The 9,745-nt window shown below is 40.6% G+C and overlaps 1 long non-coding RNA gene across 1 annotated transcript; it reads right to left on the reverse strand.

Moving 5' to 3' along the window:
* Positions 1-7,285: 7,285 nt before the first annotated feature.
* LOC136234097 (uncharacterized) lies at positions 7,286-9,191 on the reverse strand. Its single transcript, XR_010691042.1, has 2 exons — positions 8,883-9,191; positions 7,286-8,786 (listed from the first exon to the last, which is right to left on the reverse strand). It is a non-coding gene; the product is annotated as an uncharacterized lncRNA (long non-coding RNA).
* Positions 9,192-9,745: the final 554 nt, after the last annotated feature.

A 9,745-nucleotide genomic window follows, 5' to 3' on the forward strand; every position in this document is an offset into this window, starting at 1 on the left:
GACCACATAAACTGTTTCCGTGCCTACATGTTTGACGCAGGACTCTATCGAAGTGAGTTGGTTCAGCATTTTCCAAAGACACTCGTAGGAGGAGCTTTGATGTGGCACCGAATGCTCTCGGCAAAGGCAAAAGGGGACTGAGGGTCCCTCATGGAGGCTTTCGTGCAGAGATATGAGATGTACATCCCGTGGACTGGGTCGTTGGAAGATTTAGAAAGGATCAAGCAATTTCCCGAGGAAGCATTCGTGGATTATGCTAGGAGATGGAGGTTCAAGTATGCCTCATGTCGGGTCACCTTGAGCGATCAAGAGCAACTCATGTGTATCCGAAGGGGTGCTATTCCACTCGTCGCTAGAAGAATGAATGGAGTGTTCCTCAGGGACTATGAAGAACTGATAGGCTGGGCTCGGTATGGATCGTCGGACCCTTCCTACGTAAATCCGAACGTCCCTCACGTAATGGATCTGATGGTCGTGGATATTTGGGGAAGTTCCTCCGACGAGGATGGTATCAATCAGAGAGTTCCTATCAACATCTGGGATGAGTCTGATGATGAGCTGGAAATGGCTGCTAGCACCGAAGGAAAGATTCTGCCAGGTTTTGAGATCTTCAATGATGTTACCGACTGGGGCAAAGGAGAAGCAAGCTGTTTCATCGAGGAGATCATGATGTTAGATCTTAATACCGAGGAGCAGGTGATCACTATTGAGGCCACTGTGGGAGCGGTGAATGAGCCCAGTACCTCCAAGACTTATGAGAAACCCGAGACCCTATTGATGACAACTAGATTACCGCTTTGTTTGAATCTGATGATGTACTCACCAATACTATCAATGAAACGAATTCTGATTTTGCTTACTTGCTTAATGTTGATTCTGATCATTCCATGCACTCTCATTCATATAACATGCCTACATTTGAAATCAATACAATAGAAATGTCAACTTTCAATCTTGGCACGGATGAAAATCCTAAACTTATACAAATTGCTCAAGAATTAACTACTGAAGAGAGGAAAGAATTTGAGAGAATAATTAAAAAATTATGAAATAGTGTTTGCTTGGACATACGAAGACATGCCAGGAATCGATCAATCAATCGTAACTCACCGTATTCTGACATACCCCGATGCTAAGCCCGTGAAACAGAAACTCCGACGCATGAGGCCGGAATGGGTAGATAAGATCCGAGAGGAAGTAAAGAAACAGTTAGAAGCAGGGTCCATCGAAGTAATCGACTATCCCCCTTGGGTGGCAAATGTAGTGCCAATCGCAAAGAAGGACGGTAAGGTGCGAATGTGCGTCGACTATAGAGCGGTCCTGTGAGGTCCCGCGATCAGCCGTGTCAGCATATAGTAGCCTTAGAAGTTGCCATAGGATTACCCGTTAATATTTTTGATGTGATAAATGAATCAGTTCGTGTTTTCAAATTGCCATGATACGTGTCTAATCCTAAAATATGTAAAGGAAATGAAGCGATGCGTTAATATAACTCTTAAACCGATATATAAACTACCCCAAAGCATCGAAACGATTCGAACTAAAGACGACTTAGTCATCTCGTATGAATGGACTTGTGCGACCCGCCTGGTCCCTTTCCGTGTCCCGAAGAAGGCACATGTTCAGGAAATACGTTATGACGTAAGCACGTATTAGTACAAATCGTTTTGATATTAAGGATAGTTATATCTCGATTCAAAAGATTATATTAACAATAGCCGTTATTCACATTCTTTAAATACGTTGGGATAAAGTGAAATCATGACAAAACGAAAACAAAGAACATTTCTGTTTCGAACGACCCCGTTGTAACGTAAAGAGATTCATAAACGTGGCCCGTCCCTTCCGAATGAAAGATGAGCTCTTACGTTACGCCTTGTGTTGTTCTTAAGAGAAATAGATGTGTCCGCAAAAGTGACTAAATAAAAGAAAATGAAACGACCAAAATCATTCTGTATCTACGATATATATCCATCCCGAGGGTAGTTAAAGAAAATGAACCAATGCCGTTAAATACGTGCCTCGAACTGGTATATACGCCGTTTAAAATCACGAAGCCGAATTGAGCTAAACCGCATGATTGCACTATATGGACGAGACTGTGGGTTTGACTAAATGGCTCGATCATTTTGGCCGTTACCAAAACTACAAGAAATATGGCCCGATCTGCGTGTTTGCTTAACTCGTGCCTAAATGAAGAAGAACGGTAATATCCCTGCTTCGAATAAGCATGCGATTCAACGAAACGTTGATTTTCTATAACCACGCTAGGGTGATATATCCCGCAGATGGGAAGAAATAAAGAGTTGTTGCTAGCCGAAAGATTACCATGCGCTCAAATAAGACTCGCCGTCTTTTCACGTAGCAAAAACGAGCAAACGGATTCTTAAAGCTAAAAACAAACACGCGATGAGTCTGTTCCCTAAAAAAAGTGATTTCATCACTAAACAAACACGTGGTTATGTCTCTCGATAGATCCAAAAGATCCCGTCGTAATCCAAAAATCGAGACACGAACCCACGCGAATAAAAGAGAACGAGTCATTGTCAATAACGAACGATTGAACCAGAAGAATAACTCGTACCGTGTCTAAATCCGAGATACGCTCAAAAGGGAATCAAAACCCGAACGAATACGTCTCGCGAAATAACAATGGACGAGTTATTCGAAAGAACAATCCATTTGGTCGATATCTTAGTCACTGAATGTTGATATGTCAAAACGAACTGTATTGTATGATGGATGATTTACTTTTTCCGCAATAATCGACGGCATCACGCGTCCCCTGGACCGCAATGTGAGCCCCAAACCAAAATCCTAGGAAAGAGACTTGGACCGTCGAGTGTGTGGAGGAATAAGGGTGGAAGAGAGATGTTGTGATACGTGTAATTAGACTGACGTTTGTTCTTCTTATCTTATATATCCGTAAATAAATAAATGCACACACCACGAATCATGCATATAAAATCATGCATACATACTAATGGACGCCGTTCACGCAGACTTCATCATTAAGCGGTTGTGGTTTCGTGAGAGTAACCGGCTAGTCAGGCAGTTTGATCAGCTACGGATCGTCAGTTCCAAATCAGCAGTTGTGACGTCCGAATCATCGTTGTCCGAATCAGCTCAGTCTTCGGTCAGTATGTCTACGCCAGATGAGAGAATATCAGGGTTAGAAAGAGTGGTAAACAACCTCAATGATCAGTTAACCGCAATTTTAGTCCAGCTGGACGAGCTTGCAATTAAGAGTAACAAGAGTGGCAGTAAACCAGCTGAGAACATTGTGAGCACGGGTCCCCGTTTTGGAAATAACTATCAGGATTGCGTAACAAGCAGTTTGGGGAAGAGAAAGCAAAGGGAAGAGGAATGGAAGCAGCACATCACTCAGGAAGTGCATGATCTACGCGGGGTAGGCTCTGGGAGTCAGGGTTTTTTATAACTTGAAGAACTGCTTATCGGCGACTGCTTTGCCTTTGAAATTCCAGCTCCCGAACATGAAGAAGTTCGATGGAACTGGGGATCCTACCGCCCATGTGAACTAATATGTGGCAGCAATGAAGCACATAATTCTGACGGAGGAACAAATCCTAGGATTGTTCAGCGCCTATCTGGAAGGAGTTGCCCTCGTGTGGTTTCATGCATTGCCACTAGGAACGAAGAGAGATTGGAAAGAACTAGCGAAGGTATTCATCACCCAATATAGCTTCAACACTATGTTTGAGGTTACTTTGAGGGAGCTAGAGAACACCAAGCATCAGGCTGAGGAGTCTTTGTCCGACTTTGTGAGTAGGTGGAGAGCTAAGGCAGCAGTTATGAAACAAAAGCCGTCGGAGCAGGATCAGATCCGAGCGGTAATCAACAACACTTTGCCGTATGTTAAGAATGAGTTGCGGTGCATGCCTTTCACCGATTTTAATCAGATATATAGCTACGCTTTGACAGTTGAGGGGGATGGAGAGCCGAAAAGAGCCTATGCTAAATGGACGAAGTCGGGGTATAGTGCTGGAGGGCCAAGTGCTAATGTAGAACCTGCCGCGGTAAAGGTGATTGAACTCAACGCTATAGGGAAAAGGCAGTTCGCCTAATTTGATCTGACCTATGCAAAAGTTTTTGAACGATTGCAGAAAAAGGAGTTGCTGAAAGCTCTTACCCCCAAGAACAAGACAGGACCCACTCCACGGATGATAACTAAGGGGTATTGCGAGTTCCATAGTAACTACGGACACACCATTGAAAACTGTGAGAGGTTGAAGCATGAAATCCAGGATCTGATTGATAAAAAGAAAATAGTCGACCCATCGTCAGTAAACCCTCCCCTTAAGTGCAATCCATCGCCTAGTCATAGGGTGAGCGCAATTGGATCTGGGTTGGAAGAGAGGTTTGTGGTGGAATCATTCTGTGAATTTAAGGAAGAGCTTTTGAGTTCCGAAGACCAGTTAAATGTGGGAAATGGATTGTATGTATCCGTCTTAGGAGAGGGACTAACAGAGGAAGTGATAAATGACGAAGGAAAATCCGAAGAGGTGTCATCTCAGAGGGCCAGGCCCGTGTTGAGTTTGTTCAGTGGGGTGGAAGACCCCGAAGCTCATTTGTATGGATACGTATGTGCTATGTTTGGGGAGCCATACAAAGTGGAAAAAGTCGCTCCATGGTTCTATCTTTCGCTGGGGGGCGAACCTTTGAAGTGGTTTCAATCGTTACCTGACTCGACTAAGCATGATTGGTCACTGATGTCAAGCTTGTTTTTGATGAAGTATCGAAGAGATAAGACACAGGCAGGGGAACATAGCGCGATGCAAATTGGGCCTATCAAACGTCCTTTCCGACTATCAACAAGTATAATGAAGGGAAGGACCCCATGGAGCACCTCCATTTTTATCTGTCGGCTATGGGTCCTCTGGGTTTCAAAGAGGAGGAGATTACGAGCTTGTTTTGCAACTCATTGGCGGGAGAGTCACTGGTGTGGTACATGTCTCTTCCAATGCACGTTAAAGCAGATTGGGCAAAAATGACTAAGAGATTCATCAAGAAATACGCCGCATGGGAATGTCCAGAGGAAATGCCTGCATTACCCGAAGAGGAGACACCTGAGGCAGTAACAGCCATGTCTAAGTATAAGGGAGATGAGAACCCCATTGATCACATAAACCGTTTCCGTGCCTGCATGTTTGACGCGGGTCTCTACCAAAGTGAGTTAGTCCAGCATTTTCCAAAGACACTCATAGGAGAAGCTTTGATGTGGCACCGAATGCTCTCGGCAAAGACAAAAGGGGACTGGGGATCCCTCATGGAGGCCTTTGTGCAGAGGTATGAGATGTACATTCTGTGGACAGGGTCGTTGGAAGATTTATAAAGGATCAAGCAATTTCCCGAGGAAGCATTCGTGGATTATGCTAGAAGATGGAGGTTCAAGTATGCCTCATGTCGGGTCACCTTGAGCGATCAGGAGCAACTCATGTGCATCCGGAAGGGTGCTATTCCACTCGTGGCTAGAAGAATGAATGGAGTGTTCCTCAATGACTATGAAGAGCTGATAGGCTGGGCTCGGTATGGATCATCGGACCCTTCCTACGTAAATCCGAATGTCCCTCACATAATGGATCTGATGGTCGTGGACATTTGGGGAAGTTCTTCCGACGAGGAAGGTATCAATAAGAGGGTTCCGATCAACATCTGGGATGAGTCTGATGATGAGTCGGAAATGGCTGTTAGCACCAAAGGAAAGATTCTGCTGGGCTTCGAGATCTTCAATGATGTCACCAGCTGGGGCAAAGGAGAGGCAAGCTGCTTCGTCGAGGAGATCATGATGTTAGATCTGAATGCCGAGGAGCAGGTCATCACTATTGAGGCCACTGTGGGAGCGGCGGACGAGCCCAACACCTCCAAGGCCTATGAGAAACCCGGGAACCCCGATGATGAAAATTGTATTACTGCTTTATTTGAATCCGATGATGTACTCGCCAACACTATCAATGAAATGAATTCTGATTTTGCTTACTTGCTTGATGTTGATTCTGATCATTCCATGCATTCTCATTCATATAACATACCTACATTTGAAATCAATACAATAGAAATGTCAACTTTCAATCTTGGCACGGATGAAAATCCTAAACTTATACAAATTGATCAAGAATTAACTACTGAAGAGAGGAAAGAATTTGAGAGAATAATTAAAAAATACGAAATAGTGTTTGCTTGGACGTACGAAGACATGCCAGGAATCGATCAATCCATCGTAACTCACCGTATTCCAACATACCCCGATGCTAAGCCCGTGAAACAGAAACTCCGACGCATGAGGTCGGAGTGGGCAGATAAGATCAGAGAGGAAGTGAAGAAACAGTTAGAAGCAGGGTTCATCGAAGTAATTGACTATCCCCCTTGGGTCGCAAATGTAGTGCCAATCGCGAAAAAGGACGGTAAAGTGAGAATGTGCGTCGATTATAGAGATCTCAACAAGGCTTGCCCCAAAGATGAATTCGCATTGCCTCACATCGATGCATTAATCGACAGTGCTGCATCGAGCGTCTTGCACACGAATGTTGACAGCTTCATGGGCTATATGCAAGTTCAGATGGCAGAAAAGCACAAGGCAAAGACCTCGTTCACAACTAAGTGGGGAACATACTGCTATAGAGTAATGCCGTTTGGTTTGAAAAATGCCGGGGCAACTTATCAACGGATGGCTACGGCACTGTTCCATGATATGATACACAAAGAGGTGGAAGTCTATGTGGACGACATTGTAGATACCCATTTTTGTCCGGGACATTTTTATGCTTTAACTGACAATATTTGAAATTTCAACAAATTTATATATTATATCAAAAATAAAGCATTTCGTTCTTACATATGGTTTATTCGAGAAATGGGGCTTTTGTACACCAATTGGTTATATCTCAATACAATTACCAAGTCCCATTCAAGATATAATTCTTTAGAATAAAAGTATCCTCCATCTTGCTATAAATTATATATGAGATGTAATGTATTATTTGTGAATATAATTTTGCAATGGTTATATTTCAAATTGTTAGTTAAACTCAATTTTTATTTAATAGCTAAGTTAATATCATGAATTTAACTCATTCATTTTATAATTAATGTTCAAGAAATAGATATGATTTTAGATATAATTTTTGTTAAAAGATTGTCTATTAAAGATAATTTTTTACATAAAGTCATATTTAGAACATAGTTTATTTTTGGAACCATTTAATGATGAATGGATTAATATTCAGAAAATAAATTCTAATTATAAGAAAAAAATAAAACAAAAAGATAAAAATAGAATGCTTTTATTAAGAAATAAAATTTGCATTTACAAGACTAATCAATGTACATTTTTTTGTATTTGCAGGTGAACATGGGATTAAATCCATCCCTCAACAGCTCCACATCAAGTCTCAAATGAATCCTGAAAATAATCTCAAAGCAAAGCAATTTACCAGACATGTACAAAATTGGGAGTTTTCAACCAAGAGAAAAACCAACTCCCAAGACAGAAATCAACAAAAATAATAAAAGACAAATTAATGGGACTGTGTGATTTTCGGTCTTCAATGAAAAGAAGCAGGAAAAGATGCCATTTATGAGCACCCATTTGAAAAGAGAGAGGGCCCGTGATTTCAGTCAGCAACCTTGAAATGAGGCTGATTTTCAGCCAATGAAGAGCAGGCTCCATCATCTTTAAAAGGGCACAGACCACTCATATCATGGGGGAGGCCGAAAATTAGCAAGGAAAAAAAGGTCAACAACATTAGAGCAAAAAAAACACAGCAAGAGAAAAAGGCCAATTTTGAGAAAGAGAGTTTTGAGCCAAAGTTCAGGGGTGCTTTTTGTAATAGGTTCTTTTTCTTTCTAGAGGAAGAAAGTTCTGTATTCTCCACAAATTCAATATAATCAAATTCTCCTCATTTTGATCTCAAAAGCTTTGAGCTAAGGTTTTTATTTCTAGTTTATAAAAATAGTGATTAAAAGCATTCACATTGCTTTTAAAATGATCTAATTTTTGTAAACTAAAAATAAAAATTCATTAGTTCCTAGCTCATCTAAATGCTTTTTAGATACTGCAATTTAAAGATGTTCTACTAGTTATTCACTAATCTTACTAACATTAAACACATATTATTTTCTTATTATTCCATTTGAGATTTCTGCTACTGATCCCTTTTTTTCAATCTGTACTAACCATTTATTAACTCTACTAACTTCAAATGCATGTTTATTTAGTTTCCTTTGAATATCTGTTATTAACAATTCATCATCCTGTTAACATTAACTTTATATATTCGAATAATAACCTATCATGCATGCTAATTTTTGTATTCTTTTGATGTTTACAGTCAACTCAAATCCGCTGTTTTCGAAAATAACCATTTGTACAGATTACACAAATTATCAACTAATCTAACCAAATATCTAACAAATTAACCTGTTTTATTTCATCTCCAGTTTCGCCCCTAAAGGATCCAGTTCACCAAAATGTAAAAAACCCAGAACCCATAGTTTGCCTTCTATCTCAGCGCCCTCAAAATCAAAACAAACAAAACTTCATTCCATATCAATTCATAGATCCACGGCAAAAAGGAAAACTAAAAAAAAACGAAAAAGACTAAGTAGAAATAAACAGGACTTACCTCAACGCAGGTCGGAGCGGCTACGGCCGATGATGCCAGGACAGACGAACGGCGGCGAAGGAGCCGTGACGGCGAAGATAGACACCATGGAGGAGCAGGCGGCTGGCCGGATGGCTGCTGCTCTTTGCTTTTATGGAAGAAAATCTGAATAGAATGAGAAAAGAATAACCAAAGAAAAATGAGTAAAACGGCAGAAATCAAAGAAAAGGGAATGTAGAACCGAAGAAAGAGAGAACTCACTGTAGAACCACCGCGAACGAGTAGACGAGATCGGTAGATGAGTCACGACGGCAGACGGATGAAAAACAGCTGGCGAACGGAGGAGCTACGGCCGTCGACGGTGACAGGAGGCCCGACCATGGCTGCGTTTCTGAAGGAGAAGAAGAGGAGGAGAGGATGAGTGCGGCTGCATATGATATGTGCAAACGAACCCTAAAATCCAAATTTAAGACTCTACAATAATCCCAATCTTATGGATATATACCCCATATCACTTAAATAAATCTTGTATCTGCTTATAAATTAAAATGGGCCTTGGTTTCTTTTCAAAAAAATAGGTTTTGTTTTTTTTATTAAGTTTTAGTTTAATCTAATCTACTTTATATTGTCATACGTTAATGTTAAGATTAATAGATCCCTAATCTAATTTTTCTTCTATAATGATAAAAAATCCTTATTCAATTAATATAACAATTTATGATTTAATCTCATTCATTGTATTTAGATTGTTGTATATCAATTATAATACGATAAGTCTATTTCGATTACTGAATAGTGATTCGGATAAGTAAACGATAAACAATTGATAAATCATGTATTATTATATTTTCTTTAAATATGTACACTTTTTTAAACTATATCTAATCAATAAATAAAAATAATTTACGGGTCCCTCTATTAATTTTAATCGTTGGATAACGATTCTATTACAGTCGTATGACCACAACCTTACGAGCATCATCAAGGGCTTGAATATATACAATTAATGACCCTTCAAAGCAATAGTGAACACCAACACATAGAGCAAGCACGTGGAAGTACAACAGTACCGATTTATCGGGCGAGGTAGGGTGAGATTATGTCTCTTCCCTACACGTAACTGG

Source organism: Euphorbia lathyris, chromosome 6 (assembly GCF_963576675.1).
Source record: "Euphorbia lathyris chromosome 6, ddEupLath1.1, whole genome shotgun sequence".
Taxonomy (NCBI): domain Eukaryota; kingdom Viridiplantae; phylum Streptophyta; class Magnoliopsida; order Malpighiales; family Euphorbiaceae; genus Euphorbia; species Euphorbia lathyris.